The sequence below is a fragment of the Bolinopsis microptera genome, chromosome 2 (genome assembly GCF_026151205.1).
Source record: "Bolinopsis microptera isolate Bmic1 chromosome 2, MBARI_Bmic_1.0, whole genome shotgun sequence".
Classification (NCBI taxonomy): Eukaryota; Metazoa; Ctenophora; class Tentaculata; order Lobata; family Bolinopsidae; genus Bolinopsis; species Bolinopsis microptera.
Window position 1 is genome coordinate 3,964,263 of NC_087073.1, and position 12,817 is coordinate 3,977,079.

The following is a 12,817-nucleotide window of genomic DNA, read 5'->3' on the forward strand; positions in this document are numbered from 1 at the left end:
AGCACCCCTTGAAATTATACTTTGTTTTTGCAGCAAATATTATATTTGCACAGTTTAGTTCATCTGCAGACCGACATTATTTCGGCTATATTGTTAATGTTAGGCAGTAAAATTAGCGGGCTCTGATAAATGGCAATTATTCTGACTTGGCAACTCTAGAATATTGTGGACATGGATAGACTAACTAAAATCAAATTTATCGATTCTGGGAATATTTGCAGGGATAACAAGAAAAGAACAAAATGTATTAATCCTACCAATATTTCATGTTGTCTCTCCCTGATAATAATGATAACGAGGTGGTTTTATTCGAATAATCATCTATTTACAATACGCTGATTTTCCTGGAAAAAGTCTTTTAATTTTATCAATGTTATTTTACTTTGAAACTGCAAACAACTACGCAGTCTGGAAGAAAAATTGGGTCGAATTTTTCTATATATAATGGTAGGTAGAATTCAGTGGATTTTCAAAATTGTTTGTGAAAATAAATTAACAATGACAGGTAAAAAAGTGGCGGGTTAAATTTGGCGGATTTTCGAAAAATCCACCATATTTTGACCCGCTATTATTAATATTTTTACCCGCCACAATATTACCCGCCATAAATATACGAACTAAATTTTCTCAATTTTAATCTATTAAAGGGATTGCGATCCAGCTTGACAAGTTGTTCATTTACTATAATACTAATAGTGTTATTCATTTGCTATATATCGATAGTGTTAAAACTAAAAGATCGGGCTGCAGGGTGGGTATCAGTCAGCTTGTACCTCGAATAACTGTTAACGTGAGTTGTGATCGAATGGAAACTGCTTTTGTCTGCTGCGGGATGGGGGGATGATCCACCCAAGATTTTTGGTCAAAGATTTGAATTTTCTTTATAGTTTACTACAAATAATAACTTATATCAGATATCTATAATTAAGATCATTGCATTGGTGATTGGGACAAACTGCTTACTGCACAGATCTCTGATCTGCAAGTTGCAACCAAGACTGATCACATGGGGACTAACTGATCTATCAAACTGCGCGGCTGTAGCAACTATAGCAGTAGCAGTAGCAGTAGCATGTGCGGCCCCGTGTCGTATTATAACAGTTCACAGTTACACTTGCACACCACGTTGACACACGCTGCAACCCCTTCTCTCGCCGGCCGGGGATGCTTAATCAACGGTGTCAAATAATTCAACGGGTGTCTACTACCTAAAAGTGCTTCTATACTTAAGTGCAGGATGATTTCTAATGGCTAAAAATTCATAATTTTATTTTTAACTCACAAAACGTCAACTATGAATCATAGTTGACTTCTAGGCAAAGTTAAATTTTAACTTAAACTTAAAGAATAATGTAAAAAACTATAGATATAATATGACACAATGCACAAAAACTTCAACTTTGTTCAGGGCCGTAATTCCGAATTTGAACTTGGGGGGATTGTATGATTGGTATTCTTTTCCTCAAACTATTGGTAATTAATCTTTTACGTCATGGGGGTGATTCGGAATCAGCGTATAAAAATACACCGAACAAGATTACTTTTATACCTTCAGGGCCTTTTCACAAGAATTTTCTTAAAATTTGGGCGAGCGATTTAGTGGGAGCTCTGTGGAATGCATGAATGCCTTTTTTCCAGTCTCAGACCTCGGAAGGATCCACTTCCATGAATTAGTATTGAATCTGAAATGAAATAGAGACTCAGTTATTGAATTACGATGAGATTAATCCACTTTGATTTAGAAATTGCAGGAAAACCCCGCAAAAAATGTTTATTTTAAAGACAATACTGAGACAGTATTTAAAAGACGGTGGAAATATAAAGGGTGATCTGGTAGGGTTTGGTAATTTTGGAAATGGGAAGCTATTCCGCGCAAATGGTATCTTAATTCAGTAAGATAATCAAATTCACTGAAACTAAAGCATCTCTTCAGTCTTCTTCAGCCCAGCAAATACTGAGAATCGTGATCGTAGTAGGAACACAATTTTTTTCTAAGGATCAATTAGGTACCTGCATAAAAGGCAAAATAAATTTTGGAAATGGGAAGCTATTCCGCGCAAATGGTATCTTAATTCAGTAAGATAATCAAATTCACTGAAACTAAAGCATCTCTTCAGTCTTCTTCAGCCCAGCAAATACTGAGAATCGTGATCGTAGTAGGAACACAATTTTTTTCTAAGGATCAATTAGGTACCTGCATAAAAGGCAAAATAAAATGAACAACTTCATATCTAAGATGTTTAGACATTGGCGGTAACTCTAAGTTTGAATTGACTCTGTCCAGTCAAAAAAGAAACCGTTTGATTTTCTGCTGACGCCTGGTTGATTTGTTCTTCATCTTATCTCTTTGCATTATAAAGTTTAACTTTAAGCTGATGATCACCCTAGTAGATATATTTTTGTTTTGTTTTGTTCAGGGAGCAGGCTTGCCACATAGGTCCAGGAGTACCGAACGTTTAGGCAGGGTGCTAGGTTATGGAACACACTCAACTAGGTAATAGGTAGTCTGAGAGTCCGAAAATCTCCAAAAGGAGATGTCATCAGAGTGTGATCCACTGCCTGACTAACCTGTGGGTAGAGTTCATTAGACTCTATAATGATGACAGGTAGTATCTTCTGTATGTTGCTGAGATCCAGTGTCCATGGTACCTATTTTTGAATTAGTTGGAAGAAGGATAATCGATAATATTGAAACCACTTTCTGCAAATTAAACTGATAAATGAAATAAAAATTTAAAAACCAATAGGTAATAAATATAAGGATAAATACCTTGACTGAAATAGTGAATGTCTCTGAAGAAGGAGAGACGATAAAGCATGATACAACACGGTATGTTGAAATAGAGCCTGTCTCTGAAGAAGGAGAGACGATAAAGCATGATATGACACGGTATGTTGAAAGAAAGCCTGTGTCTGATGAAGGAGACACGATAAAGCATGAAACGACACGGTATATAGAAAGAAAGCCTGTCTCTGAAGAGGGAGAGACGATAAAGCATGATACGACACGGTATGTTTCGAAAGAAAGCCTGTCTCTGAAGAAGGAGAGACGATAAAGCATGATACGACACGGTATGTTGAAATAAAGCCTGTCTCTGAGGAAGGAGAGACGATAAAGCATGAAACGACACGGTAAGTTGAAATAAAGCCTGTCTCTGAAGAAGGAGAGACGATAAAGCATGATACGACACGGTATGCTGAAATAAAGCCTGTCTCTGAAGAAGGAGAGACGATAAAGCATGATACGACACGGTATGTTGAAAGAAAGCCTGTGTCTGATGAAGGAGACACGATAAAGCATGATACGACACGGTATGTTGAAAGAAAGCCTGTCTCTGAAGAAGGAGAGACGATAAAGCATGATGCGACACGATATGTTGAAAGAAAGCCTGTCTCTGAAGAAGGAGAGACGATAAAGCATGATACGACACGGTATGTTGAAAGAAAGCCTGTGTCTTAGGAAGGAGACACGATAAAAACGACAAACGAAACGTTATGCTGGAAATATGGATATCTCTGTAGATTAAACAAATGGCAAGAAAAATACTATAAAAGACCCATCGCAGGATCTGGTGCTGGCCAGCCTGTGAACGCACAAAATATTTGCACTGTGCAGAAAAACTAGAAATAACCGAGGAACTAAGGCGATGTAGCACCGAAACAAGTGAAGCATTCCCAGATGGGGAGAAGGAACCATCAACTCAGTGTGCGAGACCAAGTGATAAACAAAAACAGTAACACAAATAAATGTGCAGTTCAAAAATTAACTGTGATGCTAACTGTAAGCGTAAAAAGTATGGGGAGAAGTAATGAAAATGGGAGTGATAAAGTCACATCCAAAGAGTTAGTGAAGGAGGTGTTTACAAACCTTGACCAGAAGTGTCTAATGAAGTAAGTCAGACAAGCAAACGCTTCCTTAAATGAGGATTTAAGTCGTCTCTATCCCAGAAATTATGAATGATGACCCAGTGTAAAAGTGCAGAAAACGGCCGAAAATAACAAAGACTAAAAACAGTTAAAAAGTGACAGGATTCAAACACAAGGAAAATTAATAACATAAAGCGTAATAAGGGATAATGGATATCTCCATAAAGCTAAGAAATTAACGAAGCGGTGAAAATCTTAGAGGGTGAGAGGTTCTTTAATAAGACCTAATGATTAAATGAGACCCACTAAAGGTACTAAATTAACCGGACTACTAGCGAGGAATCGAGAGTAGGAATAAAATAAAAGCGGAATAAATCCTAAGATAACGAAAAACTGGTACAGACAGCTAAAGTCCTAACACGGAGTCTAGGAAAAACCTGTGAACCAAATAAGCAGAAAATGAGGACTCGGATAACTTTCCCACACAACATAGCGCTATCATTTGACGTCCTTATCGTGCCTGCCTTCTCATCTTTATTCTCGAAAAAAGCGGGATCCGAAGACACCATGGTTCCTGAGACCCATCCAAACAGTCACCTTTTCCCTGGTCTTTGGACCTTCCACAGTCTCAAATTTCGTCACCTGTCGTTGAATAGTCTTGGGATGAATTTTCCTGCCTGATTTTCCGTATTTCTTCGAAAGTGCACTCCGAGTAGCCGTCCAACTGCTTCCGTTGACACAGAGAAGCTTGACGATGTCTACTCTCTTCTCGTTTGATAGGTCAAATTTTGAAATTTTCTTTGAAAAATTTCAAAAGATTGCAAAATTATGAAAAAATGAGTTTTGACACAATTTTGCAAGAAATAACTAAAATGTTGTTAGTATAATTATAATTAGTAGATATAAGTCAGATTATCTGACTTGCTTCTAAGTCTAAGTTCACAATTAGGCCCCCTCCATACAATATGGGCAACTGTTTGAGTGGTATCAATTCGGGTGGCTGCAATGCTCTGCGTGGATGTCCTGACGTTGCCCATACGGCATACTTAACTGTCAGAATCCGGCTTCGAGTGGCACCGTAACATAACACGGCTGTGAACTTTAACGAAGGGTTCACTTCAAAAGCCGAAGCCTCTCTTTTGAGCGGGGTGAATCTTACCTCATTCTCTTCACTCTTGATGAATGGTCACCACGCTAACGCGTTCATTTGGCCCTAAACTTAAAACAACTTCATAGATCTAACTCTAAGGTGTCGTCCTGCCCATGACCTCGTGAGAACTTTGTCCTTATCATAAACTGACCATGCAGCTAATCTACAATCGAATTTTTTAGGACCCAAAATTGATACTGCAAAAATGAGTACCGCGAAAATATTTGGTTTTCCAGTAATCATTTTTTAATGATTTTACTAATTCATATCATTTTCCGTATTATGTATTAAAACTTATGCTTATTTAATTAAATTTTAAAATTCTGATTTTTCAACTTTAATTACATTTACACACAAATTTTTAAATGTTTTTGCAGCTTTGAAGTCATAATCAACGATATTATTTCCGAACTCAAAAATGTAAATTGGTGGACGGTTAATTTAGTCTTATTTAATTTGGTTTACAACAATTTTACCTCGTCGCTTACCTTGTTAATGTTATTTGTTGGCGGTCTTGCCAATACTATTATTTGATATAGAATTGCAGAATATTTGCCTATTTATCCCACACAATAGCATATTTATAAATTTTAAAGAATTTCTGTTACTATTTTAGTTAATTATAGCTTAGATAATTTTACAGTTTGAATATTTTAGCATATCTGCATTTATGTTTAGCATTAAACTTATTACAACGTTACAAATCTATAACATTTATTGTTACGATGTAACAGAGTCGGTATCCGTATATGTTAATGTTGGCATGGGGCGGCATTTGGCAAGTCCCCATTCATCGTAGTCCGATAGTTTAACTGCATCCTAATATATATTGAATAACGCCAACTCTGGCCCTGATCTTAGTAATTTGGCATTTTTTAATTTTTTGATATCATCAACTAAACCTAGCATGTAACACTTAATTAAGTAAATCAAATTAAGAAATTTTAACTTGAGACTTCAATCTTTAAGATAGTCAGCAACATTATGGAGAGAATGGGAAAATGTCCTCACAGAAAGAGCTCAGCTGGACAAGGTTTTAAGGAGACCAAAGAGACCAGGGACCCTGGAGAAAACTACATGGACTATTTGAAGGTAATTTAGATATTAAATCTAAAGTTGAGTCAAATAGTAGACATTTGAAAATATAACTATTTGAAAAAGTAGACACAACTATTTCATAATGACGAACTGAATGAATGTCCTTGTCTGTCTATAGACTATTAAACAGCCTTTTTTTCAGATAGACGAACTGCTAAAACTGCACGTGCGCCTGACTGATAGTCCGATCGCTCACGATGAGCATCTTTTTATCAGCATCCACCAAAGCAAGTCATATCATTGGGCTTTAGTGGCTTTAGTGAGACTGATTTTGGCAACTCACAAACCCAGTTTTGCTAGCAACTTTTGACACTTCTGGATTCCAGACTAATCCAATTTTCCCCAGATTTTGAAGTGTGGTTTCAGCAGATTCTCTTTGAACTAAAATCCATCAAAAGGCTGCTGAAAGAACCAAAGGTTTGGATTTTAAGGGCATGAAATTTATGTAGAATTAGTTAATGACTTATAATTGACTTAGATTATGGCTCCAAATTGGGACATAACAGCTTTTTTAAACCGCAACATTTGTAGGTCTGCGAGAAGTACCAACAGCTCATTTTTCAAAGGCTAGTTCGAGTAAATTGTATCTTCAGAATCATGATCCAACAATTCGAGGTATGCGAATGAATGTTCTTCTTTCTTTATAATCTCGTAGTTAAATTCCTTATAATAATAATAATAATAATAAGAGATGAAATAATAGAGATGAAAGCACTGGTTACAAAAGAGTATATCAGAAGAGTTAAAAAGGTTTTGAAATCCCAGCTTCATGGCAGGAATAGTATACAAGCGATTAACACCTGGGCTGTACCTGTGATAAGATATGGAGCTGGAATTCTCTCATGGAATGCTGGGGAGACCAAAGCCTTAGATGTCAAGACCCGGAAACTGATGAGGATACATGGAGCTCACCACCCCCAAGGAGATGTTGATCGGTTATACGTCAGCCGTCAACTGGGTGGCCGTGGGCTACATAGTATAGAGGAAGTCGTTAAGAGAGAGGAGAATGCACTCACCACTTATGTGGTGAGAAGTAGAGACCCAGAACTGATTGCTCTGAAGGACTACTTTGTCAAAGACAAGATACTCTTGGGTGAAGAGATAGAGAAAGATATTGACCGAACACAACGCGAGGAAATCCGCAAGGAGAAATGGACTGCTAAAGTGATGCACGGACAGTTCCCAAGGCAGATGATGGGTACAGCAGACCCGTTAACCTCTTGGAACTGGCTCACCCAACAAGATTTGAAGAAGGAGACAGAAGGATTGTTGATAGCAGCCCAAGACCAAGCACTTAGGACTAATTACGTGAAGCACAGGATTGACAAAACACCTGGCTCTTCTCCCCTCTGCAGACTCTGCAGAAATCATTACGAGACAATAGACCACATACTGAATGGGTGCCCAAAACTTTCACAGACAGAATATAAGTGTCGGCATGACAAAGTAGCTGCCGCATTGCACTGGAGTCTGTGCAAGGAATACGGCTTCCCACGCAGTAAAAGGTGGTACGAACACCGGGCAGAGAAGGTGCTGGAGAACGGACAAGTCAAGATATTGTGGGACTTCCATGTCCAGTCGGACCACGTTATCGAACACTGTAGACCGGATCTCCTCCTGGTAGACAAGGTAACCAACGCAGCAACCATCATTGACGTTGCAGTCCCAGGAGATACCCGGATCTTGGATAGAGAACAAGAAAAGATTCTGAAATATCAAGACCTGAAAAGAGAAATTAAGAAGAACTGGAATTTACGAAAGGTCACAATCGTCCCTGTGGTGATAGGCGCATTAGGAACTATCACCATAAACTTTCGTAAACACCTCGACGCAGTCCACTGCAATCTGAGCATCTCTAATCTCCAGAAGACAGCTCTGCTTGGATCAGCCAGGATTCTCAGGATGGTCTTAGACATATAATATATTTGAGTGTATAATACACTGTAAATACTCTTTTTTTTTAAAGTTTAATTTTCACTGGGTACTCTAATAAACACTTTTTACCTGGTCCTCTTATTTTTCTTCCCTTGCTATGCAAGCCCTGTCTCTTGTTTATACAATTTTTAACTCGTATATTGGGTAGATTGAGTATTTATTATGGATTTTATATTGTTGTTAGCCCTGCTGATTTGTGTATTAGTAATGATTACCTATCTGATGGACTACGGTATATACAGTTGATGGTAGTTTTCTCTTATTTTTCTTCTCTTGCTCTGCAAGCCCTGATTCTTGTATAAACATATTGTTTGATATAATATTGTATATTTTTGTATTGATTGTGGTATTTTGTGTGCCAGATTCAGCAATGGGTTCTTGCTGAATCACTGTATATTACACTCTGTGACTAGTCCCTTTGATCCATCTCTTGCCCTGCAAGCCCTGTTTCTTGTCTATACAGCATATAATTATCATGTATCACATTGTAGTATGTAATAAACATTTGTAGTAGTGTAGGATTGTTTGAATTTCTTTTTGCTATGTTTTATAATATTTATTTGTATAATTTGTGAGTGTTTCTCCCGCTTTTCTTCCCTTGCGCAGCAAGCCCTGTCTCTTGTAAAAACAACCTTGAAAGTTTTGTAGATACATATAGTTTCTACACCTTTATCCTCTGGTCCCTAGGGTCAGCTGATCCCGGGCCAGAGGAAAACTACCGACTGCCAAGGTCTGACGCCTAGGCAGTCGAGACCTCTTATTGAGACCCTTTATAATAATAATAATAGGATTATGGCCACATGGCCATCTCGACAAAACTTGAAACCCAACTGCACTCTACGCTATTGCAGTTCGCACAATATTATCAAAAAGAAAAATGTTCCTATCCGGAACATTTAATGATTAATTATTTTTAGGACGTTAACACGTTCCTTGAATCCGATGATATGATGATGCTCAATAATATTATTTGCTGAATAAGGGAGCGTCGATATATTACTTCGGCAGCCGAAGTGAAGGAAATTCGATTGGGGGTCTGGCAAATACTGACGTTATTTAGGGGAGGAGGGGGAATGGCCAACAACTTACTAAAGTAATGTTGTAATATGTAAAGTGTGAACGCTCCCTAAGATCGAAAAAGATGTCGTCTTTATTCGTAATTGGGAGTACAATTCTTAGAGACTAATTGTAATAACCAATTGTTCATAGTTACTATTCACCAATTATCCAAATTTAATTTCATCACAACTTAATTATTTTCGTCTCACTAGGTGCTCGAAACGATGAGTTGTATCAATTTCATGTCCTTTAGAGAAGTATTTCAAGGTGGAGCTAGCGGTTTTCAAAGCACACAGTTCCGCTTACTTGAACAAATTCTGGGAATCAAAGAGGTATGTATTCCGGCCACATTCCGACTAATGTCCAAAGGAGTATTTAAGAACTTAGATCATAAGTTCTTGGAATTATAATTTTGTGAATATGTAAACATTGTCTAACATTCAGAAACAACGAACATGCACATTTCTGAACTCCTACAACGAGAAGTTAACTGAGGAGCAGAGACAGGAGATTGAAGATCACCAGGACGACCAAGATCTCTGTACTTTGTAAGTGTTCATTTCCAGTTACATTCGAATAACAATGTAATTCGAAATGTTATTAACAATAAATGAAAAATATGCCAGCTTTCAATCGAGTAGTACCATATCCTGACATATCCTGACATATCCTGGCATATCCTGACATATCCTGACATATCCTGACATATCCTGACATATCCTGACATATCCTGGCATATCCTGACATATCCTGACATATTTTGACTACTTTCAGGATAGACGGATGGTTGTCAAGAACTCCAGGGCTCCAACACTTTCTTATCTCATACAAAAACGCTGTTGAAGGTGTCATCAATGATTTTTATCTTAAAGCCAAGGTTAGTGTCAACAGAAAACATCTATTGAACACGTATTTTGTGATACAGTAAATTTCGAGCTCTTCGTGGTTAATTAACAATTACATTTACTTCATTATTGCTGGGTTTTAAACAAATTTTTAAATGCAAGGATTTGAAGTAGGTTGTTGTTTCTGATTTTGGTGGTCATAATGAGGATGGTCCTTTAAGTTTTAAGTTTTGTATGATGTAGGCGTATAATAAAAAGTTTATAAAGTTACTTCTAACTGCTTAGTGCTTTCATATGGAAAAATTAATAACTCTCATTAAAACATGTTTTCTGACAGGTTTTAGAACAGATTGATCACGCTAAAAGTGGAATATTCGAGTCAAAAGCGAAACAATTAGAAAAAGATTGTGCCATCATCTTTGACCAAGAAAAATATGAGGTAACATTAGGAAAAACGACAGATTTTTTACTTTTCAGTGAATGCACTAAAATTAAGTTTCTACTTATAGCCAGGGCTTGTAACAAATGATTTGTGATCGTGTCATTCTATCTTTGAATAACGTGTACATAGATTATTATATTATATTTCTTGCAGAATGGTGGTCGAATCCACGGGAGAAAGCTGTCTTACCGCGCTTTCATGGGAGCCCTTATGATCAACTGCTATTCTTCAGAGCCTAGATTTACTGTCCCTTACGAAATCATCAAGAACCTCATGGATATGGACACATTCTTGACGAAATTTAGATGTAAGTATTCTGAGTTCCGACCAGATTCGAAATTATGAGCTTTTCTTCTATGTATCAGGTTACTAAACCAACGTATCTATCATTATATTCACAGATATTAATACAATATTGTTCAGAAATTATTGCGAATAATAATGCGAATGTTTCACAGTTGGACACGCCATGATGGTTAAAAGGATGATCGGAGGACGACCAGGAACCGGAGGAAGCGGGGGCTATAATTATCTCCGCTCAACTGTCAGGTTACTAGCCACATCATATTTACACAACCTTAACTATAGCCACATCATATTTACACAACCTTGGTAATGGTGGATGAGATCAAGCTATTAAGAATAAGAACCTTAAATCTAAAAATAATTCCTCGATCTCATCCACCATTACCAAGGTTGTGATCATGATTTACCACACAATTTTTGGAAGTCATAGTCCAATGTATTTTATAATCGAATAATTGCCAGACATTGCGTGGCTTGACACGTGAGCAGCACGTGTGACGTGGTGTCCCGTTCTGGGCCGCGAAAATTAGTTGAGGACGGAACGTGGGACAATTATATAATGCTTATCATTCCTTTATTTTCAGTGATAGATACATGCCGTTCATAGACCTGTTCGAGGTAGCGACCTACCTAATAGCACCACAAAAGCTTCCACGCTTAGCATCCGACGTGCTCGTCGAGATCTCAAAGGTCTATAGATCAGATAGTTCAGATAGATTGGACTCTCAATTAACTGACTCCACCTCCGTGGACCTAAACTCCATCTCCGCGGACTCAGACTCCACTTCTGCGGACTCTGACATTAAGTTGAATTCTATTCTTATCGATTTTAACGGGTGATACTCGTCGACGAGTCCAAATCGGCGCGCGTCCTGGTAGGTTATAAACCTACAATATCGATTAAGCACCTTACACATAAAAACAATGAAACTGAGGACTCCATAGTTACAGTAACGGTTATAAACAAAAATTAGACGTGCTGCGCTCATGTCTTGTAGCGCAATGAATTACTGGGCCGCCCAGCCAACAATGCTTCTCACAAGATCGGCGAGATGCACCACTGTGAAGGATTGACATCGTGAATTTCAAGCTCATGTCTCACTCTCATGACGTTTTGTTTTAACTTTTTTTGAATTTGCTAGTTCACGATTAGGTTAACGGGTGATACTCGTAAAATATTTGTTTCAAATATTATCAGGACCGTCGACGCGTCCTGGTAGTGGTAGGTTATACTTATAAACGTACAAACGATTAGGTACTGCTCTAGATCTAACATTTTTATAACGATGTTTTGTTTAACCTTTTATAAAAGTTGTTATTTTTTGAGGATAGTTGAGGAGAACTTGTAGTTGTATGCGACTTATGCATTGTATTCAAATAATTTTTAATTATTATTATTTTTTAAAGTTAGATCTACACTTTGCAGTCTGCATGGTTAACAAACAAAATTTACTGTTATTATGTGTATTATATTTATCTATAGACTATTGATCTGTATGGGGCCATCTACTTAGGACGTCCGGCAAATAGGGAGGGGGGTGGTTTTGGATTTTCGGACAAGTCCGGACCGGGGGAGGGGGTGGTTTCTGAAAATCCGGAAATTTTGGCAGAATTACGAAAAAGTCCCAGTTATTTCAACTCTTTGACACTAATTACTCTGTAAGTTTAGATCCCTGTATTTTGAATGAGTACTTAAATTGAACTGTGCTAAACTTGTTCGACAGTAAATGTTTTATTGTCTATTTTAAATAACTACACATTTTATTAACAATGAATTTGAGTTGGTTTTATTTGTACTCTTAAAAGTAGCTGGAAATCCGGACGTCCAGTGCAGGGGAGGGGGGTGGTTTTGAAAATTCGGACACCCTAAAATTTAAGAGTAGAAAAGGTCGAAAATGACTTTAAGAGTAGAAATGGTCGACATCAAATTAATCTATCTAACTGATTAATATGTGACCTGAGCTTAAGCTTTAAAAATGTCGAGGACTTCTTTAAACTTAAAGATTTTTCCCTGAAAAGGAACTTGATATTATATTTAGGGTTTCATATTAATTTTATTATGTTTCCTCAGTGTTACAGCGGAGCAACTTTGTTAATATGTAGGATGCTGAAAAC